Source organism: Falco biarmicus, chromosome 9 (genome assembly GCF_023638135.1).
Source record: "Falco biarmicus isolate bFalBia1 chromosome 9, bFalBia1.pri, whole genome shotgun sequence".
Lineage (NCBI taxonomy): Eukaryota > Metazoa > Chordata > Aves > Falconiformes > Falconidae > Falco > Falco biarmicus.
The window spans coordinates 34,355,544-34,383,241 of NC_079296.1; the positions used below are offsets into that span (position 1 = coordinate 34,355,544).

The following is a 27,698-nucleotide window of genomic DNA, read 5'->3' on the forward strand; positions in this document are numbered from 1 at the left end:
TGATCAGCAAAGCCCCCAGAACAGCCCACTGCACAGTTGTCCCCACAGGACATTTGCACGATGCCTGCCCAGCACTGACCAGCCGTACAACATCTGCTGCCCAGGTGCTGCACAGACGGCCTACGCATGCAGAGCATACCCAGGGCACTCAGGATGCATCAGCTCTGGGTGCCAACTCCTGCACATGGGAAGACCCAGCTGTGCAGCACATGGGCAGTACAGCCACCTCAGCCCAAGGCACTCTGGAGCCAGCCCTGACCCTGACCAACTGTTGCACAGTTTCCGTGTGTGTGAGCATCTCTCTGCCTAAGGGATGTCAGACAAATGTTGCAGAACTACCTCTGCTTATGACAAAAAATAGCAGCACAGCGTGTTCTTTAGGTTCTTTCCTTGAAAACCCACTACTAGCCATTTCTGGGGATGAAATGCTGGGCTGGAAAGACTTTTGCTCAGTTTCGTAGCTTTCTACCTTACGAATACCAATGCAGAATCAAACCTCCTTCTGGCTTGGGTTTTTTTTTTTAATGACTGATATTCTTCCAATGAAATTGAAGGAATTAGATTAGTTTTTTAAATTAACTTGTATCGGTGATGTTTGGTTTCTGTAAGGTATCTGTGTATTTCACAGAGAAAATATTAACAAAAACCTATTTTGTATTTCACAGAAAACTGTTTCTAAGCAGAATTATATGGGCAATATCAGTGAAATTTTGCTTAATCATACATAAGCCTGAAGTGATAAAAGTAAGCCAGGTCTAGGCTGGCTGGGCAAGCAAATGGTGGCAGAAACATGCCAAACGCTGAGCCGAAGCTTACCCAAGCAGGTCCACAGTAATTCATTCAGGACTGATTGAAAACCATGGAGACTGAAGTAGGAGAATTAGTAAAAAACAAAGCAAGCAGAAGCCAGCGGTCAGCAGCTCTCTGCCAAGAAGCAGAGACAAGTTTCCTGTGTATGCACTACCTGGAAAGGTAGAATTGCAGGTTATGAGCAAGGGAACAAACTGCAGACTATCTGAGGGGATCCTGCAACAGCAGCCCCAGTCTCGCTGCTGTGGGTAAAACAGTGGACCTGAGCTAATGGGTGTAAAGTCCAAAATCAACAGTAATGACCTAGCAAACACACTCGCATCACAGTCCCATGTTTAAATCTGAATCAGTTCCATCATTCTTCAGCAACTACAGTTTTTCTGCCTCAAAACAACCAATGCATTTGGCTGCTTGGTGATAACCACTAGTCACACTGCAGCATATGTGGAAAGCTATTCACAAACAACATGGAAAAGGGGATAAATAGTCACTCACAAAGTCTAGTAATTTTGTTATTTAAGTTAGTAAAGAGAAAAGCAGATTGTGAAGAACTGCAGGAGAACCTACAGGACTAAGTAACAGAGTGTTAGAAAGACACATCAGCTCTGATGTAAAGTGACGTAAGTGGAACACCAGCCCAAACTTCACTGACACAATGATGGGGAACATCCTGCCTATTTTGATTCGAGAGCTAGATTTTAGGGTTAGACAAGAAAACATATCAGCTCAGTACACCGTCATCAAAACTCTGAAATAATTCAGCATTATTAAAAAAGCAGAGAACTTTGCAATTCTGCTGTCTAAATCCACATTTCATCCAGAGCTTGGATAATTATTGCAATTCTGGTCCTTCTCACCCATCCTCAACAACACCTGACTGATACTGGAAAAAGTTCAAGGAGGGACAAGGATGGCCAGTGGTCTGAAGAGCCAATGCCTTCATATAAAGAATGACTGCATAAACCAGGACTTTCTCATCTAGAAAAGATGATAGAGAAGAGCAAAAGATATCTGTAAAATCATAAGTGGCAAGAAGAGGGTGAATAGGGGCTAGCTACTGCCTGCCTCTTCCCGCACAAGACCTGGGGTTTGTGAAACGATACTAGCAGGTGGCAGGTTCAAGAACACACAAGAACCTATTTTTTCCATGGCGTACTTAGTTAAACTGTATAATTCCTTGCCACAAGATGTCCTGGATGTGAACAATTCACATGCAGTCAGGCAGGGGATGCACAGAAACATGGGAAAAAAGTTCACCAAGATACTCGGTACTGAGAAACTATATGAAGCTTAGGAGGTTCCTTGAACTGAAAATGACTGGAAGCTGGGAGACTTTTTTTCTCAGTATTGCCCTTCTTATATTATGTTCTTACAAAACAAGCATCATGACAAACATACACAAACCTGTATGAAAGCACCAGCATCCACGATGCATAACTGAAGTGATTTCTTTTTAGAGCACTTTGTTAGGCACTGCAAGTTCTATGCCCTTCAACAGATAACAGCCCCAAATCATGCTTTTAATTAATGCCACAAAATCTTGAAAGTCTGTATTGGAAACAGTATTTTACTTCTGCTCTCCTCAGGGACCACCAAAATTAAGATACTATTTTTCTCCTTCCACCTAGAAAATTATTTTATGTGAGATCACAGCATATTTCCAGCCACTAAATAATTAGTTCAGAATTTAAGACATTATATCAGGAGAAAAAAAAAAAAGTCTTTTGATAGATTCTAGTCTTCTAGCTTGTACTTTGAAGGTGTTAATATGAGCAAAAGTCCTCTCAGCATAAATCATTAAGCAAGCCACTATTCTGGAAAATTACACCAAAATAGGAACTCAGACCTATTTTGAAGTGCCACTGTTTGGCAAGAGAATAACATTGTAATCTAATCTTTATATTGTATGAAGGTACTAAACTGCTCCAGCAAGTCAAATGTATAAGATTTACTAAAATAATAATTGAATCGCTCTTGGAGCTGGACTGCTTCACCTTGTTCATAAGGTTTTAAGCTGCTCATGGAACTGGACTTAACAAGGTCCCACATACTACTTTACCAGGGTCCCTTTTTATTTCTAATACTGGCAAGTAAATGCAGCTGCATTGGGTCTGGCTGAGCCCCACAGCAGCCCCCATAGTGCTGTGGTTTGTACTGGTAGCTAGAAAAGTGGTGACACACACCAGCGTTCTGGCTACTGCTGAGCAGCGCTCGCACAGCATCAAGGCTGTCTCTCCAACATTCCCCATCCTCACCACTAGGCTGGGGGTGGGCAAGACCTTGGGAGCGGGGGACATGGCCAGGACAGCTGACCCAAAGTGACCAAAGAGATCTTCCATACCATATGACATCTGCTTAGATATAAAAGCTAAGAGAGAGGAGGAGGAAGTGGGGGCATTTGTTATTTACATTTGTCTTCCGGAGCAACCACTACGCATACTGAGCCCTGCTTCTCAGGAAGTGGCTGAACATTGCCTGCTGATGGGAAGTAGAGAATAACATCTTTTGTTTTCCTTTGCTTCCACACATGTTTCATTAAACTATTGCTTCCTTAAACTACCTTTACCTTGACCCACAAGCTTTTTTGACAGCTTATTTTCACCCCTCACCCCATTCTTTGGAGGAGGGGAGTGATAGAACAGCTTGGTGGGCACCTGGTTCCAGCCAAGGTAAATCCACTACATCAGCTTATTTAAAAGTTCTCGACAGCTTCACAGAAGATCAAGTGTTGCAAAACCCAGCACTAGCAAAAAAATCCCAAGTCTACCACCAGAAAATAAGTAGCCTCACAGGTTCTGTTACTAACTACTACACATATATAAAGGGCAACTTAATAATTGCCATAGGGGCAATTTGTTTCATCATCCAGGCTGTTGATGAAGTTATTGAACAATAACAGCTCCCAAATCAATCCCCGGGGTACTTTACTCTTAACCAGCTGCTAGCTGGACATCTGGCCCATCATTACTACCCTCCAAGACCGGCAGCTCAGGCAACTTTAAGCATATTTGGCCATCTGTTCTTCAAGCCCATACCACAGCTTCCAAACAAGAATGCTGTGATAGATCCTGTCAAAAGCTTTTCTAAACACCAAGGTAGTTTGTGTCCATTGCTCTCCCCTGAACCATACAATCAGCCATTTCATTGGAGAAAGCAATCCAGCTGGTCAAGCACAATTTGCTCTCAACAAATGCATCCTTGATTATCCCCTTGCTCTTAAAATATTTGGAAATGGAATCCAACAGGACGTGCTTTTCTACAGACCAATGTGAGGCTGAGCAATCAAACAGACTGTCTAGGCTTGTTACTCCACTACTGGCTGCCCCACCTTCCCAAGAACGTGGAGGTCTACGCTCACATGAACCATATTACTCGAATGGGCAGGCAGCTTTTAAACACATCCAGTTCTTATTTTGTTAACACAGCTAACTCTGTGCTGCATGGAAAGTAACAGGAAACCATTGCTCAGAAAGTTATCAATAGAATATGTTGAACTTCACATTTTTGTATATACAGTTAGTGGCTTATGGATTATGTAGTTTCAACCCCAAGTACAAAACTAGTTGCTTGTGAAGCAGTGTCACTGCTGACTTCCTGCTCATTCCTTGACCCAATTTCTGTTCTGCTGTACATAGAGAAGCCAACCTACCATATTAGTATGGGCTCCAATTTTTATCTTAGTAACAGCATATACCACTGGAAATGCACATTTACTACGTTCGAAATGATGGCATAGACCACTAGGACATCAGACTTCTGAGGGAACTTCTGTGTGGATTTGACTGGATGCTTCTCTTCAGTTAGCTTTCTAGTCTTGCAAGAAACTCTCAAAGTTCAGGGATCTGTGGGAAAAAGACTTGCGTGTGTTTGGGTTGCATATTTGCATTGCTTTCATGCTCCTGTTTTTCCTCTGGCATGAAGGAATCAGAGTTTCTAAGACCAGCCCACATATATCACACCCTGTATCACGGGATGAGAACATGGACTACAGTTCAGCTTTAACAAAGACAAGTGCTGGCAGAACAGGGTTTCATGAGCCATCTATTAGAAGCCTGTCACCCATTTGGCTTTGGGCTGCCCTGAAGATGCACATCTAGAAGTATGTTTTGCAGCTGATAAGCCATTTTGATTAATGTTATCTAAGGACATTTACATAGTGGATAACATGTAACATTTGCTGTCTTCACAGAAAAAAGAAAGCATTTGCATTCCAACATCTGAGTGTAGACCAGACAGCTAGAATATTAACATATTATTTACACATTGAAGTTTATGTGCCTGTTCCTTGCAGAGTTGTTTGATAAATCTAGGTGCTTTACTAGTAACAATGCAAGCAGCTCTCACGTCATTCTTGGAAAATGAGCTATTCACATGCATGGAGATTAATTTCTACATAATTACATACAGGGGACAGATGCCAAGGACTTAGAAGGATATTGCTGTGCATAAGCCAACAAAGATGAGCAGCTCTTGAGGGAATTTGATGATGCAAAAGATGCACCATTAATGACCCATTAAACTGAAAGTACCTCAACATGAAAGACTTATGTCAAGGACTGCAGGAGACATGTCACTCAGTGATTCATGTGAGTGCTCCATGCAGTATAGACCTCTGTTGGAATAAACCCACTTGTACTCTGCTCATTAACCCAGCTCCAGCTTGTCCAAAGACTCAGCTGCTTCCAGTAAAGATGAGTTTGGCAAGACTTGGGCCTGTGGTTTGGGGTTCTTTTTCATCTCCATAGAAAAAAGAAGGGAGGGATTTTTTCCTTCTCATTACAAATATCCAGTTCAGTTCCTTTTTCTTAGCTCTCCCTAAAAATCATATTGATTTGGGGTAGAAAGGGACTTCCATTCAGATACTGAGTCATTTAATCAGGTGAGACATATAAGTTGGCAGTATCTATTGCCCAACTAAAACTAGAGTTATATAGTCTTAAGAAGAGGCGTTTGCTATCATCTCCTTCAGTGTCTGCTTGGACCTGAAATAGTACACCCAAAAGCTTAATTTTGCTGTGGTTATAAAAATCTGGGCTGGCCAGTTTGATTTCTAATAGAGGCCATGTGGTGGACATGCTTCAGAGTAGTGTTCTGTATTTATGGGGGAGCAGGTGGGTGGGTGTGCACGGGGGAAGAGGAAAAATTACAATAAAACAAAACCACACAGATAAAAACATAATTCAAGATCTATGGCAACAATGGAGCACAGCTCACCTTTTCAGCTATAGTTACTTTCCTCACCCACTGTTTCTTTAGATGTAATCAACTCTAGACTGATCCCTGGTCCTGCAGGTAGCATCTGTGGCTTGCAGCAGGCTGAAGACAGAAAGATTTGTGCTGACACTGGTCCTCAAATAAAATACCTGGCATAAGGAAAAAAACTAGTTTAGTATAAAAATACATCAGTTTGTAAAGTTGCTGCAACAAATGCTGAAGTAATTAAATTTATTTTGCTCCAAGCTTCCTCTATGTGGCAAAGTGTACAGTTTGTCATTAATACTTCTGCCTTTCCTATTCAGTCCACTTAAGAAATAGCACAGCATACTTTTACTGTATTTCTTGCTTCCCCATTCCTCAAAGCAAGAGAATTTGTAACTCCTCTGTGCTTGACTCAGACGACAAAAGTGACAGGGTTAAGCATTAGAGTTTGGGTTGGATCCTTTTCAGTAGGAAGTGACTTAATAATTGATTGCTTCTTAAAAAAATAGAGAGAAAGGGAAGGTTTTGATGGTTTCTATTCTTCCTCTGATTGGTATTTAAGATCTCAGAAGTCCAGAGAACTTGAAGTTTTCTACAGTTCAGGATCACATGTCAGATTAGGCAGCTCTGCTCTAGTCCTGACCTTGCTTAGCCAGCTCCCAGAGGATTTTTGCTGCCTGTAAAACACCTCCTCCTAGCCCAACTACTCCACTTTTCAACATAGGCCACAGGATCAAAGTACGAGGAACAAATGGAACAACTTCATTACGACTTCAAGGTAAACCTAATTTGCAGTAAAGCTGCAAAAAGCAATGAAAAGCTGTACGGTTGGTTTCTGCACCAGACGCAGCTCAGGAAATGCAAGGATATTCTGTCACACGTGCATGACTGCACAGAGCAATACGGGCTGAGATGAGCTGTGAAGCAGTACAGCACCTTTCTACCAAACCTTGTGTATTATATTCTGCAATAAAAAAGCTCTCATTACAACAAAATCTTTCTGACAAAGATTTGTGAACAACATCTGTATTGCACAGCACTTGGTCTGTGAAGAATTTGCGTGTGTGTGTGGGGTGTGTGTGTGTGTGCACACTCTTTATACCTACCCAGTATTTTACTGACAAAGTACTTCAGAGAAAACATGTATTCAGAATGAGATACTTTTACTAACTGGCCTGTTACGGGTTTTGATACATTTTCAGAGTCCCCAGGACATATTACTCTGCATCAGGCACACATACACAGAACACAACTGTAGTCCTTTGCATGGAAAAAATCACCCTGTTTGGCTGCTTTACTGGGAGGGTTTTGTTTTCAGGTAACATCTAAGCACCATTAACAATGAACATTTGTAATGTACTTCGCAGGACATAACATTTCAGCAAAAGCTCTGGTCTGTAAAGGTCCACTTTCATTGCCTAGCTTTCAGGGGATTTTTCAGCACCTTGTTCTTGTGGTTTCCTACAGGACATGAGGCCAAAATCCATGTGAATTCAATTACCTGGAAAAAAACGCAACACACAACACTATAGTTCCAGCAGTGCGTTGGTTATGTCAATGTTATTATGAAAGGGAAATATGGAACTAAACACACCACACACCACTTATGACCATGTCTCTGCAAGGGAGTATTGACCAAGGTTCAATACATGTCACGGACAGCAAATTGAAGGTCATTCCTGTCAACAGTTAAGTCACGTCAGAACGCAGCATGTTGAATGGCAAATGTGTTTCAGTGAGAAAAACCTCAAAAAGAAATCTGTTCAACTTTCTAATCTGTTCAACAGCACAGTAAACATTAAGAGAACAGTCAAGCACATATCCAATCGATGTTGTATTATGTCCTACTGTTTGCAGTACTGTTCTGAGTCAATAGTGTATTTGTTCTGTTAACAAGTAATGTGCTAATTGTGCGCTGGTTTAGTGTCCCAGGCATGCTGGCAGACAGGGCACTGGAACAGTGCAACTGGTAGCTTTTAGAGCACTTCTTTTTAGATGCTTAAAACATAGAAGAAAAAGAACAAAATGCTGTCATATATGTAACATTTAGAACAATGCTGGTTTACTACAGCAGGACTGGATTTCTGTTCCGAGTGTTTGTGATACTTCGGCTTATCAACATGCTGACACATTAAGGACAAAAAACCCATGAAGAAACAGCCCTGAAACACAGGAAAACATATAAGATTTTATTAACTAAGAAAACCTATCAATCAAATCGCTTATGTGTGTGTATATCTTTGTATCATGACATATACTACTAACTGGGTTATTTTACCCATATAGCTCTTGTTCATTGTTGACTCACCTTTTCCACCCCTTCCACATTTATGTTGCATTTAAGATTGTGTTATTACAGTGGGAAATCTAGTGTTTGATTATATCTCTGCACAAAGGGATGTTGTCACAATTTGTGATTATTTGAAAATGGAATGAATTTTTGCCAAAATGATTAAAATATGAAAAGTATTTTAAAAAGCTTATTCTGTTGAATCTAGGACCGCAAACTACACAGTGAAGGAAGTGAGGTCACTCCATGCTCCATATATATTCCACACATTAAAACCAAAAATCAAACGTAACCCTAAGTTAACTTCCTCAGGTGCCTTAGGCTTTTTCCATTGTAGATCTCACTTGGCATTCTCTCAAAATTATCCTCAGCTTCCAGTCTACAGTGGTGGTGTGCTGGCTGCCTGAAAAACAATTTCAGCACCTTCTTCCACCCCCAGCAGCAGAAAAATGAAGAAATTTATTTTGCTGCAGAAAGTAACAAAGCATGTGTATTTCACGAGCCCCCTCTACTGTCTTTTTCTGGAAATACACTATGGTTAAAATGGAGCTTTTGCAGAAACATTGCCAGATCCTGTAAACTTATTCCTCTTTCACTAGTCTTTTAAAGAAATGGGCTTTACAGGAAAAAAAAAATAAATTCAAAAGCAAACTGAAATTATTTTCAATGCCTGGCTCTATACTGGGAGAGAAAGAATTCCAGACCAACCCCTTAGTACCACTGCTGTTACATCAAGTGTGAGTCCATACTTAAAAGCAGGTTTACCAAAAAGGTTCACCAAAACCAGCAAACTAGCATAAAAGAGAGGTCGGCTCCCTCACAGGACGAGCTACCAAACTGCCGTGTAACTTTGCATGCATTTTGTCTCATTTAACCGTCCTGGAAATTTAAATGGAGTGATAAAGACCGAGTTTGTCTGTTTCTTGGTTGGCATAGTGACTATATCCAGCTTTTTGCATGCAAACAACCGCTGGTGTTTTCCAGCCATCATTTCCCAGGTCTCTTATAGTTTATGAACTAGAATAAGCATTCTCAAAAATAACCTAAACCAAACTAAGCTGGGATGATAGGATACCTGCCCCAAAACTAAACCCACTTTTGAAGGGAAGCTGATCTTCACCCAGCAGCTATCTAAAATACTTGAAAGCAGTAGGACTGCTAGCTACTATTCTTGAGGAGTCAAATATGAACCTGAACTGTACAAATCACTGTTGGGTAGGTCCTAGATAGGTCTATGCATTTTGTCTTTCCTGCATCCTAGGAAAGGGATACAGAAGTGGAAGGTTCTCTACTGCCGGTTAAGAGAAGCTCATCCTAGAGTAAGTTTTACACATCAGCAGTTTGATCCTGAATTCCTATTACCTTCCTTGTCTCTTAACACATTTCTCCTTGGCCTTTACAACTCACCTTGTGGGCTTATGCAATTCAATGACACACTTAGCCTGCCCTAACTTCTCATGTAGCCATTAATCTTCTCTTCCTGGGGGAAGGAGGAGCCTGTTTGAGCAAACCAGCATGAGAAGGTGTGAAACTTCAAGCTCTGGATGTACTCAGGACAGAAAGCTTTACCCACTAGTCTTCACAGATATGCTAGCTTTGCGTCCAGGCTCCAAAACTAGTCTTAGCATGTGTGAATTTGGATATAAACCTCAACACAGTCCAAATCACAGTCAGTATCACACTGTTTCGGATAATAATTTTATTCTATTCTTTCTGCATAAATTTTTCTCAGGCTTTATATTTACTAGGTTGCTTTAAGCCTACCAACCACCTCAGTTTTACTGAAGATGTCAAAATTCCACAAACAGAAATGTGTATTAACAAGTGCTAGTGCAAGAAAGGCAAAGGATAGTATTTTCACAAGCAGAAACAACCAAAGGTCTAGAAAAGCATCATTCCTCCATATTAGAAAGTGCTTATGCGCATTTTACAGAGGTGGTACCTAAGAACATTCCCAACTCCACACCAAGAAATTTAACAGTTGCATTCAAATCACCATCAATCAAATTCTCACTGCAGAATTAAATTTTTCTTAAAAGCTAATATACTGCTTAGGTTATCCTGGTATCCAGGTCTAACTAAATAAAATCCCCAAGATTTCCAAAATACAGTATACAATTACAGTAGAATGCAGCAGCCATTGCTTGCAATAATTTGCATAATGTTGTAGGTTAACTGACTTTTCCAAGGCATGTCCTCTTGGAGCCCTGTCTTTTCTGACCTTGCTAATTCCAGTTTAAATTCCTTGGATCCGCTGCTGAATTTGAGTGCTGCTGCACTTGACTTTTGGCCCCAAAGCACACTCTCCAGGTTTCTACTTTGCAATGCGAATTTTCTGTTCGTTTTTGAGAGTCAGAAGTTATCAGCATACCAGCTTGCCTACACAACAAAAAGATGTCGTGACACTCACAATATTTAGGCTGTAATAAAGAAATCAGAGCTCACAGTAAGCATTTCTAGTGATGTCACCAAAGAAGGCCATGTGGGATACATCATACTAGTACCTCTTTTGTAGAGGGATATTATGCATAACAAGCAATTCCACACAAAGGATGTGCTTTTACCTAGTACACTGTGAGTCCATAGAATAACAGCACTTAGTTTGCTGCTTTATATTGCACTCAATACATGCAGTAACAGGGAACCCTTGAAATACTTTTCACAGAGAGCTGAAACATCTGAAAACATGGCCTTTCCTACCCTTTTGGCTTTGTATAGAATTGAAATTTCACGACCCCCCGTTTTAGTTTCACCACATTGTCCCAGTACAAAATGGTGCAACACACAGCCTTTTTGACCTTTCAGTACAGCTTTTAAAACCCGCAACTTTCTATACATCAGCCACAAGCCAGAAATTACTCTCAGCTCTAACAGTATATGGCAAAGCAAACCTCATGGTTTTATGTCCAATAACAGAAGCACAATGCAAGGTATGGTTACTTAAATGTAAGTCTCTTACTAAAGTACATTCACTTGATGTATAGGCTTTCTGCTACTTTTTGGGTGTTGAACTGCAGTATAGAAAGGGTGTCTGATCTTGCATCCTGAGCTCTGTCCATGCCAGATTTATAACTTGTAGATTCAGCATTGCAGTGGAGCCTGATCTGAACTCAGCAGTGATACCAATAACACGCAGAGAGTTGTCAACCAATAATCTGCACACTTTTACGTCTATTAATGTAATTTTGAAAACATATCAAGACCTCTACTTGCAACCTGTATCTGGAATATTGTCTAAATCTGAGTGAAACCAAACATAACACTTTTACAATAGTCAGCAAAGTCCAGAAGAACTTGCACTTAAATTGAGCTTCAGAACAAAAGCACCACCAAAAAACCAATTTGCTACTTTCTTACACACAGGTTCCTTCATTACATGCCCTTGTACATCAGCATCCAACCACCCACACACATCAATACTGCCATCCTCTAATGCAACTTTTCCCCCTACATCTTCAAATAAGGAGATGAAATTGCAGCACCAGCTCCAGAAACAAAACTCCATGCTATCTGAACTTCATGACAGAGGTGAATCAAAATCAGCAGTATTTCTGGCTGCCAACAGCTCTCACTCTAAAGTCTTCCCCACAGAAGTTCGTGACTCCCTGATAGCATCTGGATGCAGCCTAGGTGCCCCACAGTTACGTCTAAAGCTTTATGGCCAACACTTACATTTTGAACATCACAGGAAATAAACCTGCAGACTGCTGAGGAACAGCAGCATATGTTCCCAAACCTCCATGCAAACAGCAGCATAGTGGACAAATTGTTGGCACTGTTAGACAAAGATAGACCTAATTTTTATTTGTTTCATGCATAATAGTGCAGACTGAGAACTGATGCTCACTGGGACCAAGAAATGCCAAAAATCTGTATTTATATGGGGACCTATACAATATTAAGACATACTGGGTAGGACAATCAACAAAGTAAGTTTTACTCTGTCATCTTTCAGATGAACTGTTCCCTCCATTTCCCCACAAATCCAAACGTTTCCATACTTTCCTCTGTCAACATCTGTCTATCCACAAAGCTGAAATTGCAGGAGCACGCATAGAGATTTTTCAGCCAATACATGCATCCCCTGCCATACAAGCAATCTGGAAATTGCAAATGTCACCGAAATCTCGGAATGAAGACGTATCGACACCAATGTGATGCAGATAAGCAGACACTTCTTTATTGACAGCCGGGTGCGTGAGTGAGTCCTCTCACGATCAACGCTCACGAAGTTTCAAAATCATACACCATATATAGAACTTATTAATACATATTCATTAAGTATTCATGCATAATCATAGTATTCTCCAGAAATCATTAACATACTCTCCTCCCATATCCGATTCTGCGCAGTAAAGGTTAGAAAGGTCCAGAAATGGGTCTGGAGTATGATTTGGGTAGGTGGTATATAAGTCGGTGGTTGCAATCTCCCCCTGCTGGAATTACCTTTTACTAAAGTTCACAGTTTCTTGGCAGGTAACTACCAGTTGTTCCAGTCGACTCTCCCCAGTTGCCATTAATTCTATATTCTGACATTTCAATACACTTTCTACATACAGAAGACTAGTCAAATACAAAGAAATCTGTAAAATCCCAAATTTGTTACCTAAGTTTTAAACAATGATTCTAGCCCATTCTTCTGGCCTTGGTACAGGACTGTACAAAGGATTTCACAGCAGCTTTTACTGTGCAACTACAAGTTTCATTAAAATATATTTCTTATCCCTCTATATTTCTATTAAAATGATTTAATAAAATCTAATAAAGTCAATTAATTCTAACTTATTAGCAGATCTGTAACACGAAGGCATCCAAAAGTTTGGCAAGTGGAATCGAAGTAATCTGTTCTTTGATAACCGCACTGACCAGCACTGAAGGTGCACGGAATACAGCTCCAAGAGTGAACAGCATGCCACTTACCTAAGCAACCAACAGCATGTAACTGACTCTTTTGCAAGCAAATTTCCATAACTCCTCCCATAAACCAAGCCTTTCCAGTGGCAGGCTGAACCTGTTACCTTACTTAAAGCACATGACCAGCCTCAGGATTAGTATTCTAACTTTGGGAACATGACCCATCTGTTCAGAGGTAGAAGACTCTGCAGATAATGTGAATTTTACAAATTCATTCACTTCTGAGTAAGCAGAACAGAGGCAAAAGCAACCGGAGCTGCAGGTTTAACGTGTTAGGAGCTCTGCAGACTCCTGTCCAGCCAGACACAAGCTTTAAGAGCACGATGCCGGTTACTATTTCAACACTTTGTCATTCCAGCTGCACAGACCGCCTCTCTGGGGGAAGAACAGCGTGCACTGCTGCGTTAGCTCATCAAGAAGCGATGGAAGGGGCCGTCGAGGTGTCGCCACGTCTCTGAAGCCAGGTTACGACCAGAGAAACACAAGGCTTCACACGCTGCCCCCACAGCGGCCTCAGCGGGCGGCGCTTCCCCCGCAGGCCGCCCCTGACCCGGGCCGCCCCCCGGCACGGCCCCTCTCGCGGGCTGCGGCTGCCCTGCCGCGCGCTGGGCCCAACGGTCGCCCGCCGTTTCCCGCCAGCCACGCGCGCCTCGCCCTCATTCCCTCCACGGCCCGGCCCGGCCCCCTCTGGGCGCCGCGTCTCGCCACACTTGGGCTGCCACAAAGGCAGGAGGCGGCGCCAAGCCCGGCTCCTACGGCAGCTTTTGACACCCGAGGACTCACGAGGAACGCGGTGAGAGGGGAGCAAAGGTTTCCCGCCCAAACACTGGTGGTGCCGGCTCTGTGCTGCAGCTGGGTGCTCCATTTTGGGACCGAACTGCGGCAAAAGCACCTGAGAGGTGCGTGGCTTTCTTGTAAGGCTAAAGTGATGCTAAAGCTGTCAGGCAGCTGGCTGCGAAACCCAGCACTTTGTGAGGGAAACGCATGCGTGGAGGGGGGCAAGGAGTGGTATTTGGTATTTTCATTCTCAAAACATGCCATCTCTGGCACTGAAACAGCCCCCAAAAGCACGTCCTTCAGAGAAAAAGGCATGAGGAAAAGCTGCCAATACCCATTCAGTTACTCAACAGCCGTGCTTTTGCCCAGCAGCTTCTTGGAAAATTAGAGGTGAGATAAAGCAAAAGAGAGGAACAGGGACAACATAATGGGAAAGAAGCAGAAATAACTTTTTTAAAAAATATTAAAAACATTTTTCTCTTCAAGCCAAGCAGTCCTTCATGATCCCCCACTGGCTGCACCTCAGTGTAAACCATTTTCACCTGCTCTGCCACCAGAAACTAATTAAATCTCTGCAGAGAAGGGTGGGGGAGGTTTGCTGAAGCCTCCAGTCTGTTTTCCAAACACTTTTCTACTACCCACCTTTGCATGGCTATGGTTTTATCCTGTGCAAATTGTTCCTCTTTGGTCTTTGCTAGTGCTTACAGACCTAAATTTTCCCTCTCTACTTTAACTTTCACTCTGCCTTTGTAACAGATTTATTCTAGTTCCTTGGCATGACATGGAAACAAGCTATCTATCACTCATGCCAGTTCAACACCTTTTGGGGCACTCTGATGCTGGCTGTTCTGCAAAATCTTAATTAGACCTGCTTTCACTAAATCTGGCACAAAGTGCACTCATTTTGGACAGACTAAATTTATTCAATAACAGTCCTGCAATCTACTTGGCTCTCACTAAACCCTTTCTTCCCCATCACTGAAATCATTGTCTTTTATAAATGATCAATTCCATCTAAGCGATTTTGCATAGAGGTTTTCAGAGAAAAAAAATACTGATTTCAGTAAGTTCACCGGGGAAATGATTGAGTGACTATGGGAAGAAAAAGCAATTCTGGCTTGACTGTGTTAGTTCCTTCAAAATGTGTTTTCAGTGCTAATTTACTAGTTGGTTTGTATAATTTATCCCTGTCATTCCATTTTTAAAATGGTATTAAGTATAACAGAATCCCTCAATTTATTATAGGATTACTGCAATTTCAAAATAATCAAATCATTCATTATATAAATTAGCACTAAAACCTAGAACATCCAGAGAAACAACCACCTACGAAATAGTTAGTCCATTGAATGTCTTTGATGATTCCATATAAAATTACTTCAAATTCCTCCTCATCCATTCCTTGCAAAGGAAACCAACATGCTGCTGACCTGCACATCTGATAATAAAAGATTAATTTAGGAGAGTTATCCTAAAACAAGTTATTAAAAAAGGTCAAACACTGTCTTGCACCAGATACGCAAGAACACAATGAATAAAACCGAACCCATGGTTTAATGCCACAACAGAGGCCCTAGAAAGGGGAATAAACGTTTAACTTCTCCCTCATACTGAAGTTCTAGGATGATTTCCAAATTGTAACAGCTGCCTTGCTATACCTTATATTATCTGGAGTTAACTCTTTTAAATTACTTTTTCAGTGATTCACATCAGTACCTTTGTGATCAAGCCACATAGAGGGTGTGTTATTGCCAGGTAAATAGGCATAAAGTGGCATTTAGCCCAGGATTAAAGAACGTTATTGTTTCTTAAAGCTGTGAATTTAATTCTAACTGTAGGAAGGAGAAACTACCTCTCTGGGAACCTGTAAGGACTCTCAAGAGGCCTAAAGCATTGCGCTTGATCAAGGGCTGATCACATTTACAACACTGATAAGGAGCTGCAGTTATCAGCGAGTAGTTGCCACATTTTGTCTAAGATCAAGACTTATTCTGGCTTTTGTGAAGGTACTGTGAAAAGGATGCCATTTTACGAATGAGTAAGCCTGACACCATTTTCCCAACAGGACAAACAGCGTCATGCGAGAATGTGCTGCATCACCACACACTTTGAGGTTGGGCGTTTTACACAATTCACAGCCCAGAGGTGTAGCTGACTACAGTTAACAGTGAGGCAGGTTCTCCTGAGCAAACCTTGATAATAAGTTTCCTACAGAGCCCTGCTGCCAAGTCAGATCCTGCTGTTTATCTCCAGTGCAATCTGACCTGTGGGTTAGTATGACTGACTGAAAGCCTCTCCTGACCTGTCCTGGGATTCCTGTACAGAGGGTTTCTTCTTTACTCCTTATCCACAGTGAAGCTATAAGAGAAAGGTTATCTTCTCCTTTATGCATTGCCTAGTTAGGATCCTCGGTTTGGTCTCCAGATCTGGCTTCTCCAGATGTATGCTGTTCTGAAAACAGGACCAAACAATTTAGTGTCTGTATTTCTAACTCTGTATATTTTCTATATATTTTTTATCATTAATGTACACATTAATAACTATACTTACAGTGCAGTGCAATTATACTGAATAATGTATACATTCATGGTAAAAAGTATAAAGAGCCTCCATATTTGACAGAAAATATTTGTTTTAGTGCTGCCAACCCTCATGATTTTCTTGGGCCTAGAGTTAATGAGGTAAATAACAATGGTGTTAGATTTTTCACTCTTTATTATAAAACAAAAAGTAAACATCAGCCTTGTGAGTAGAGACCGAAAAAAACCCCCAACAAATCATGCCAGTATCACTGCAACCTCAAAGCATCCCAAACAGGCTGTTAACAGCCTATCATCTACAGTTACTGGGGTTGGCAATGCTTTTCATTTTGAGTGTCTACATTAATATCTAAAGGAGCTTTAGAGGAACTCTGTCCAACTCACCTCTGAGATTTGAAGGGCAGAACAGACTGTGGCTCACCAAGGCTGGCTGCCGCAGGACTACACTCACCATCAGTGTCTGACTCCTGTTTGAACTGTAGTGTTCGCTTTCTTAAATGGTCTAGTTTTGATTTAATACCACATGATATGCTCTTTCCTGTGGCTTTAATTAAGTGCTGCAAATGATTTCACAGCCCTACTATGGAAAGTTAATTTTATTGATTACATTTCTGACCTCATCACAGAATAGATGTCCTATTTGCTTCACAATAATTATTTTTCACAAAATGCCCTTGACTGGTGTTAATTACATTGTTGTAAATCTTCCACTGATTGCATCTGGCCATCTCTTTCCAATATCCAGCCTCAGACTCACTAGTAAGCCAACCAGCCTATACTAGCCTGTTCACCTTTTCAAATACTAACTTTTCTTTACTCTTCCCAAACTTGTGCAGCATGATAAAATTTAACAGAAATCAGTTCTAGTGATTTAAATTTCCTTTAAATTTGCAGGCAACTTTATAACCCTAGGAGATACAGTTTAAATCTGTCACTTCTTTGGAATATTTTCTCTAAAGAATACCAATATCTTCCTCCCAAAAATCTATTTATGGATAAAATTTTGCATATGGAAAACAAATGGATAATTTTAAAGTATATAAAGATGCTATGTAAACAGGGAAAGCTAAAAAATATCTAGCCAGACTAGGTATAGCCAAGAGGTAAGAACAGGTCAGATTGTATGGTAAACATTTACATGGTAAACATAACTCTGTTTGTATAGCTCCCAGTTCTATATATGACTTTTTGAATCCCCACATTAAGTGTAAGAAATGCTCTTAAGTAAGAAAATACAGTGTAATATATTGGCAGCAGAGAGTTCATGTGGAAGATTTGGGGCTGGTCTATAATTCCTTCAAGTCAATAGCAAAAGTTCCACTGAATAAACATTGAAACATTGTCATGATCTTGGAAAAAAAAAAAAAAAAAAGGCAAGATTTAGCAATAAAGCCTACTTTTCTGAGACACTGTATTTCCCAAACAAATGTCTAATTTCAAATGAATTTTAAAACAAAAATATTTAGATTTGGGTAGATAGCAGCGTACAACATCAGAAATCTTGTTTTTACTGTGATGAAAGGAGTAGAAAGCCAGCAACATAGTACAAGATGCTCATTTCAGTAAGGAAAAGTTAAGTATATGAAAACACAATGAACTAATTTCTGAAAAGTGTATTTTTTAAATACACGGCAGTGTGAGGCCTCCTTGCATACACTTGCTTACCTTTGCAAAAGGCAGCTTGGCTCAGCAGCAGAGCCCCACTGAGTTGGGTCCTTATCGGCAGCCAGCACAGCTGCATGCACTAAAGCCAGACAAGCAGACACAGTTGCCCTTAATGAATAAATAAACCCCTGAGCTTGGCACCTAGGTCTTGCAACCACCAAGCTTCTCCAGCTTTTCTTGTGAAAGGTCATTGCCATTTTACACAACTGCTAGGGAATACAGCACTTGGGAGATGGTCTGTTCAGCATTTGGATGGCAGATAAGGCAATTAACCAAGAGGCAGACACGTATTCTGCAGTTTGTACCTACTGCAAACATTCATATTAAACTGAGGTCACACAGGGTAAGCTGTTTGGTTTATAAAAGCTGGGTCTCTGTAGCCCACCAGAAGACAGAACCAGAGTAGCAAGCACTGGCATTTGCCAGGACCCACTTAGGCAAGTACAAACAGGTCACCCGCACTTATGGAGCTGCTTTGGTCTTGCTTAGAGGGCTTTGGCCTTTTAAACCAAGGCCACCTGCAGAAAGGAAGATTCCCCCATTGGTCTTGTGGGGTACTGACTCTGCTATCCCTCTTCCCAGTTCCAGCACTCAGTAATGTCTTGCAGCAAGAGTGGCCAAGAGAGGCTTTCCCAGTGAGCACCAGCTGATAGCTCCAGCTCCAAGTGCTCCAAAGTTGATTTTCTGTGAGGGAAGTGAAAGCAGCCAGAAGCTACAGTGCTGGAAAAAACAAGGCATCACAGGGAGAATGTGCTCAAAAATTTCTTCAGGATAAAGCCTGAGAGTGGCATATGAAACTTCTGCACTGGGCTGAACTGTAGACAGGGAAAATGTTTTTAAGCTTTACCTAAATCCAAACTGTGGGGTAATATAATAAGTACATGTGATTGTGTACACATCTATGTATTTAAACATGTGTATGTACACTTATAAATATATACGTGTCTGTACATCTGTATATGTGTACAAAAACACAAGGGCAGGTTAACATTTTGATCCTTTTTCCACCGAAAGCAGCACATTGAAAATACACGTTTCCAACCAAATTTCACTTCCACGATATTGCTGCCCCTAAAGACTCAACTATGCAAGTCATCTGTAGAGTTCTAACAGATAAAAGGTTTTTCCCTGCCTTTCTTTTTCCTAAAATATTAATTTCTGGATTTACAGCTATGTGATTCAGTTAAAGAAAATGAAGGATGAAGCAAGAGAGAAAGCACACAACCAAGACAAGGTTTGAAGGAGAATTATGGAAACAACATGCTGAAAGGAAGTTATATCCACTGCAGTATTAGACATCCACATGCAGTTTTTAAGGTACGGCTTTCCTTCATTTTTCTGACACCAATAATGTTCAAAATGTAACCAGCCCTGAGAATAATAGGTGTGCTGTCCTCACACAGATTTCACCTATACACCTTAGCAAGTTCTTTTATGTAAGGCACTGTCACCATATTTTTTTGACCTTGATTTCCTTAGCCAATATAATATTCTTTTTTTAAATAAGAGGGGGTGAAATAACTCAGTTTCTCTGCAGAACTTGATGTTCAAGTCTAACTTCTCTGTGGACATCATTGCCATCCAATATAATATTCTTTTTTTAAATAAGAGGGGGTGAAATAACTCAGTTTCTCTGCAGAACTTGATGTTCAAGTCTAACTTCTCTGTGGACATCATTGCCATCTAGTGTGATGATGTTGTGACTGGACTATTTCATGTACAGAAAAAAGGGTAGGAAGACGGTCATTAGTTTCACTATAAGTTGGTAATGATGCTGAGAACATAGAATGAAATCGCAGTATTGAAACGTGAGGGTTAGAATTACAATGAAGCTAAACTGAACTGCATAGCCGCAGTTATCAGAGAACTATTTTGAAAGCCAAGTAGTTAAAACAACTGATTTTGCAATCCAGCACAGAAGACAGCTTGCAACTATGTGACTGATTTATCATACTTTTCACCCGCTACGTTCAGCTTCTAATTAAAAAAAAATGTTAAGTTCATCTCTTTAGGACTCTCTGTGTTCTTACCATTTTTTTTTCCTTCAAATTATACTAGCTAGGTAAAAAAATCTAAAAAAAATACCCTCAAAAAGAAAAAAAAAAAAAAGACAAGCATTTGAAAAGATACAATAGTTCACTTACAGTGAAAAGGAAAAAAGAAAATTGACTTTATTTAAAGAAAATTAATCCTACAGGAAAAAATTCAAATATAATGCAACACATCACTTTTTTATAAAATACAGACTTTACAATACAAACCAAAATGATTATTCTGCATGAAAAGCTCGGTTTAGGAATGTCAGTTCTCAGGATTCTTTGTCGAAGTGTCTAGAACAGTATGGAAAGGAAAACCATCTAGAACTACAGATAGATTCATCCCATTCTTCAACTTCTGGCTGTGTTTCTTTTTGGCTAAATGCTGTATTGGTCAGCACTACCTACAGGCCCGGGAAGGCAGAGACTCCTCCCTGCCTGCCTGCAGTGGGCAGCAGCATCAGTTTGGAAGCTCATTAGATACCTTGCCTTTAATATCCCATCCTGACTGCCAAACGCAGGTGTGCTAGGGTGGCCACAAATTTCCAGAGGGAGGGCATGCAGGCACTGAGAGATGGTCTTCACAGCAACGTGGTGAGATCAGAAAGTTGAGTCTGAAATTTTCCTCTGCTGTTTCACAGTAAAGACCTCACCCATTAGGGTATGAGACAGTAAATACTTCTACCTAATCAGCAGCATATAGAAAAGGGGAGATAATCCCCCCGAGTTGGCTATTTATATTCTTGCTGGTAACCAGACAAGGAGAAGAATTATTTCATCAAGTTTTGAGATGCTGCAAATATTTTCAGTGCATGAGAAAAGACTGGCTTGATTTCCTGTGCACTGGTACATAGTTAACAGAAGAAAATGGTGCCATAATGACTGCACTATGATGCATGTGAACAATTATGGTTGATCAGATGACTTCAGTTCTGAAGCTGAATCCTTAGCTTTGCAGCCCAGCCGCTTCTTTTAACCTGAGGTTTTTCAGTTTGGCTTGTCCTCCATAATGATTTTAAGCAGGGGCATCTATTTTGGGGTTTATATTTGAATGAAACTTTACTTTGCTGCACAAAAGTTCTTTTGCTGATGTCCCTTAAGCATTAGTTAGCTATAGAAAGAATTGTCAGGGCTGTATATATGGAGTCAATCTGAAGCTATAGATACCATTGGGGAAAGATTTTATTTGTTAGTTATTTTTAGCTTTTATTCACATCTTGGCCTTTTTATGTGCTGAAAATTTGTGGACTGGTGTACAAGCCTGGTGAATTATGGCATCAGTACCAATGAATGTAGGCGATGTACCCATGAAATGCCTCTACCAGAAGCTGTATCTATCTGTCAGTTTCTGCCAGAGAGGGTTTCTCTGCTGGTACCTGTGAATTTATTTGCACAGCTGCAATATACCCTTGAAGACCTGCTGCTTGGACAGTGCTCGGGGTCCTGACTTTTCTATAAAGGCTGTGCACAGCCCCAGGCCAGCACAGTGGCTCATAATAATGTCTGCTTGCAACACTGGCTTAATTTTGATTTAGAATGACCACAGTGAGTTGTTACTTTGGTGGTCTTTCAAAACTCAGCTGACAATACAAGCCACAAGATAGTAAGATTTATATGTCAACACTATGAGTCTCAGGCCAAAAGACAGTCCATTGGGATTCTCTCTCTGCTGTATTGCTAGAAACAAATGTGACTTAGCTATGTCTTAAAAGTAAATAAAAAAATAGATAAAGAACTTAAAAAAACTGATCCTAAAGAAAAGCTCACAACTTTGTCCATTTACAAAGCGTATGTTATTAAAGAACTGTCGCCATACCTCACGTGTGTGACTTGAAACCTAGGGGACAATCTGCTTGGTGTTGGCAAGTTTTGCAACTGCCTGAAAAGTAATTTGTTTTAGAGCTGTCCCATACTGAGCAGCTTCTCTTCAGATATATTTTTATTCATATAGCACCAGTGAAGGTACCACATTTCAGAAATCAGGCCATGTTACAACGTGACCCAAAGGTTGATGGTGACCCAGAGGACTGAGGTGGAGAACCCAACTCATCCAGCATAAAGGCAGATTGCTTTTCTTATGGCCTGCAAAGTGGTGGTATGATGTGTTGAAGGCATCCAAGGGACCACAGCATGGCTAGATCTAAGTTTTTTCTACCATAACTGAAGCGTTGTGACAGTTTTGATATGCAAACTGAAAAAAGGGGAGTCACAAGTGTAGCATTAGGAACAATGTTCAATATACTCCTTTCTTATAGCATGTAACGTAGCATAAATATCTCTTCCATTACTATGTTAAAATTCTTCTTATTCCTGGCAAATAGGAAATCTAATTAATTGGGATATATTGTAGAGATGGGGATTTTCTACAAAAACAAGTGGGTGAAGCTGCTTGAAGCTCCTCTGTATAGTCTTGCCAACTTTTGCAAGGCTCTGGATGAGTTTTACACTGGGATCTCCTGGTGAACTAGACTGGAGACTCAAGAGTTAAGTAAGTGCAAGCAACTAAAATACATCTGAGCATACAGCTGCAGATTTCATAAAGCTTTTGTGGATGCCTGTGTCAGTCCCAGGTGGATTGCTTTAACACATATGTATACTTGTTTGCATAATTTTTTCTATGATGACTTTGCAAAAGAAAAAGTTGCTTTATTTATTTGTACATCATTGCTATGTTTAAAAAATGACCCTTTAGCTTTCTATTAAGAATGAGAAACTTGTTAAACTTATGTCAGGGAAAAGGAAATGAGAGGAACAACTCCAGACTAATGCAAAAACAAGAGCAGGATGCTGCTTATTTTTAATAAACCCACTCATTTGACCATCTGACCATTCCTTTTATAGATAAAAATGAGATTTTTCCCATGACTGCTTTTCTGACTGTTCAAAAATAGCCTTCAGTTTTGTCTTGGAAGTTGCTTATAAATATCTATTTCAGAATGCAAATCTTTTACAAAAAAATCCTCCCCAGAAAAGCGTTGCAACTATTACCACATTTTTGGCTTTTCTCTTACCATAATTCTGTTATTGTTCATTTGATAATTAGGAAAAAGAAAGCAAAACCACAACAGTTTTCTACGTATAAATCCAACAACGGAAACCCTGGAGTTTGCCTGGGCTGGTTATTGCATACATCGAGCACTCAGTGTTTTTAAGAGGGCTCTTGCCTGCTTTCCTACTGTCCTGCGGTGACATCTTCTGGGCCCTATTCAGACTGCACAAAACCACATCCAGCGACACTGGTGGAGGACAGCTTAGAAACCCTTCAATTTCTTGCCATTAGTAGACTTCTAAACTAGGCCAAAAAATCTCACTCTTCTGCGTTCCCACAAGGATTATTCTCCTTTGAAAAACCCCAACCCTGTTCCCAGGAACTGATTCACTTTACCGTTTTCATTTTGCACCACTGTTAAGATGTAGCAAAGGAGGGCTCAGAGGTAGGGCGTGGGGTGTAAATCACCCCTCAGCTTTCCCAGTACAATGCATTTTGAACCTTGCTGCTTTGTCCAAAGGATACTTCAACTTCCAAAACTGGTTATTTCCCCAGACAAAAAAATCAGATGAGCTGATCCACCCAGCTCTCATCTGCTGCAGCCTCACGGATAATGAACTGGAACAATGCACACACAGAATGAGGAGTCCAGTATATTTAACAAGTGAATACACACAACCCTCTCAGCACCTTCACATTCAATTAAATAAACCTATAGCACGAGAGACAGACTTGATGGTACATAGAGAAGTCAATGATAATTTTTAAAGTGGTTCTAAGTGCTGCTGGCTTGAAAACAAGATTTGTCACACAAAAATGATGTCATGTAACCAAATGCCAAATTAGCTATTTCCTGCAGAAGGGAGCATTAGCACAGATGGTTTGGTATTGAGTTCTGTCACAGGGCAGTCATTTTATCCCTTTTCCCCCATACAAAGTCTAATAGCTTGGGCTGGAAGAAAGGCTGTTGGTCATCTGGAGGTTGTATCATGTGTGTCCTTCCACAGAGACCAGGAGAGTCTGAGCTACTGCTCTGTGCTAACCTGCAGTAAGTATGGGATAGTGGAAACAGATGAAAAAGGCCCCATCCATTTTGCATCTCAGATGGTCAATTGGTTGAGCACAAAATCACCTCTTCAGTGCAAGCATACTTAAAATTAGGAGCTTTCTATAGCATCACTGTCCAGTGTCTCCTCTCTGTCTCCCCTCTCTTCGCACTTCTAAAAAGTTTTGACAATTTTGCATCTCAGATGGTCAGTTGGTTGAGCACAAAATCACCTCTCCAGTGCAAGCATACTTAAAATTAGGAGCTTTCTACAGCATCACTGTCCAGTGTCTCCTCTCTGTCTCCCCTCTCTTCCCACTTCTAAAACATTTTGACAATTTTGCATCCGAGAAGATGCAAAATTTTTTGCACCCTTCAGATAAATGAGCAAAGATTTTGGTTGGTTTTTGAGTGCAGCCCAACAAACACTTTTTTTATTAGTTTGTTTGCCTTCTTTTTTTTTTTTTTCCTTTGGTTTTTGAAATGGGAGGTAGGCAAGATGGAGAGAGCAAAAAATGTTAGTTGGGTAGTTCTTGTGGTATCCAAACCTGGGAGGCAGATAGGAAAAAGTTATGGGACCATTACCTGCCAACCTGAGCCACCCATGAAAGGACTTTTCCCATAAAGAGGAAAATATTACTTGTTACAGACTTCCCTCTTTTAGCTGGTCCAGGCACGTCATGTCTTATGACCCTGCTGTTCCCACAGGGAGATTAGGCTGGGCATCCATAAGCTCTCCAGCGCCCCTGGGTACACCCAGTCCACTAGAAATCATCCAAACTGTGGCTTTCTCCTGGGTAGCAGAGCACATCAGACAGGATATTCTCCCCACCCCATCCCACATGATAAATTGTCCTTGGTCCCAGGTGAGGGGAGGGACCAGGGACTGTTGCAGGGTTAAGTATGAGGGGAAGCCTCACAAGCAACTGTGTATTTGGTCAGTTGGGTAAACAATTAAGAACCCATAAATACTTCCAGAGGGTCTGTGTGGCTAACCCTCGGGGTGGGGTGGCTGACTGTCCTTGGTTTAATGGAAAAGACATCCCTTTTAAAGACCACCCTAGTTAAAGGGGCAGAATTCTTGCATCGTTCGGGCCTCATTTTTTGTTTTCTCTCCACACTACACAAACAGTTACAGTCAAATGAGGCTTTAACCATAAATGCTGCTGCATCAGAGTTGCAGGGTGTAGAGCCTTTAAGCTATAATTCCTCCTTTGCTGTGCAGAAATAACAAATGGACACAGGAGCAGTAGCTGCTGCAACTTAAAAAAAAGAAAAAAAAAAAGTATGGCATGAGCCCTCAAAGGAGAGGGGAATTCTTTTCATCAGCAGGTAAGACAGCCTAAACACTATTTCAGCCTTAAAAACATGCCACAAAAACTACAGTTCCTTCTCCCTACCATCTGGAGCTGAATGGAATCAGACTTGTGCTGGGACAGAGTGATCTGGCAGAGTTGGAACCAGATGTATTGCCAAAAAAATCAGTGTACTTGAGAAAGCCCTCTGCTTAGCGAGGGAGATGGCGTGGCCCACAAAGCACAACTGCCCTGAACAGCTTACTAGTGGATGAAGTTACTGACACATCCACAGTGGAGGATTAAAGCAGAAATAAGATAACAAACATGCAATGATAATTTGCAGCTCTACAAGCCATCCCATGCAGCCCTTAGACCTCTATACACTTCAATAAACCCACATTTGAATACATCACAGAGGAGAAGGAAATGACAGCAGCCAGAAGAAGAGATGCTGCATCTTCTTGCAGAAGACCAAGGGGTGAGTTCAGTGCTGACAGCTACACTGAATGGCTCTGATCTTTCCTAGCACCACTGGAATTTCTAGAAGCACAGACCCACTGACTTGTTTCCTCTCTCCCACTTAAGCTTTTAAGACTTGAGGAAAATCCTGCAAAATGCCACCTTTGTAGCTTTCCCATCCTCCGCACTCACCCCTCCAGTACTGTTTTGCAGAAGCTGTGATGAAGCCCCCAGCTGACAAACTGTGAATTTAGAGCTCTGATAAGTGGAAGAAAATCATTCTTCATGTCTTGACTTTTTGGTGTTCTAATACCAGTTGCAAAACTCCCCGAGAAAAATTCAGGGCACACTTTGATTTGTTAATGCTTCTAATCCGATAGAGAGCTATACATTTAACTTGTAGACCAGAGGAGAAAAACCAGATAAAATCAGTCTCCTGCCTGTTGCTTTTATGGCCTGTACCACAAGGGGGACTCTCCTACAACTTTACACAGCAAAAATAATTTCAAAGGGAAGAGAAAGCATGAATAAATCATTTCTGCAGCTGAATGTGCAGACTATTTTAGGCTTTAAGTTTTTAAGCTTGCAGGAGCTTTTAATTTGCAAAAATCATTAACAGGTATCAGTTTATGTTCATGTCCAACTGCTGTTCTCGCTTCTTTCAGCTCCTGGTTTTATACTGCATGTTGCACATTGCAAATATCCTATTAATTTTTCTTTAGAGAGGGGAATTTAAGAGACTTTGTTGAACCACTACCCAGAGCAACCTCTGATTATATTCCAGGGCTGGGAGAATCTGCTCAGCTGCCAAGGCATGTCCGCAGTGGTGCATGTGGTGCAGAAGACAGACAGCAGCATAGGTGGGGGATGCGGAGAAGTCATGAGACAGGTAGGGGGTGCGGGCTGCAGGCTGTGGTTTGGGCAGCAGAGCAGAAGGGGAATACGACATAGAAGAGTGCCAGGAGGGAGGGAGGAGATGTGTGGCCCAGTGCTAATGAACTTGAGCCATCCATGGAGTCGTGCCTGTCTTAGGGTAACACATTATAAACTGCCAGAAGAACAAAAGCATAAGTTAAGGTTTCTGCTAATGTGCACATATTTAACTGTGGTTTGTTGTACTACTTACTACTCAGCTACCATGAGAGCTTGACATTGCACAGCTGCATACATCACTTTCTAGCTCAGATACAGCACACATTGTAGGGTTTATCAATATTTAAAGTTCACTTGAGATGATAAACTGAAAATCAAGATTTAAAAACACAAGCTCTGTTCCCTTTAATTTTTAGGAAATGAATATAACTGGGTCAATAAATATCACCCTGAATTGTCTGTATGGTGCCTTTCTTTGGTAAAACGCAAAAGAAAACTTGTGTAGCCATCTAACTAAAACTCTGTTATTGTAGAACTACATTTAGTGGGAGGCTGTGGGTTTATGGTGAAAGTTACAGAAGATAGTGACTGAAATGAAACTGAGAATTAACTGCCTATTCAAACAAAGTTGTAGGTGACCTCACAATTACTTCAAAAGCTTCACCAAAGAAGAGACCTTATCATTCTAATTAGAATTTCATTTTAGTGGGAAAAAACCCTTGTATTACACAGCTGCCATAATTCTTATTATAAGTGAGCAAATAATTATTCCTACTCAACATACTAAATTCCTATTATATCTT

At 40.9% G+C, this 27,698-nt stretch overlaps 1 long non-coding RNA gene across 1 annotated transcript in view; it reads right to left on the reverse strand.

Moving 5' to 3' along the window:
• LOC130155321 (uncharacterized) overlaps positions 1 to 17,018 on the reverse strand; it is a 43,701-nt gene extending 26,683 nt beyond the window's left edge. Inside the window, exons 1-2 of the long non-coding RNA XR_008823999.1 lie at positions 16,915 to 17,018; positions 6,025 to 6,173 (exon numbers count right to left, since the gene is read on the reverse strand). This is a non-coding gene — a long non-coding RNA (uncharacterized LOC130155321). The remainder of the gene's footprint in view (positions 1 to 6,024; positions 6,174 to 16,914) is intronic.
• Positions 17,019 to 27,698: the final 10,680 nt, after the last annotated feature.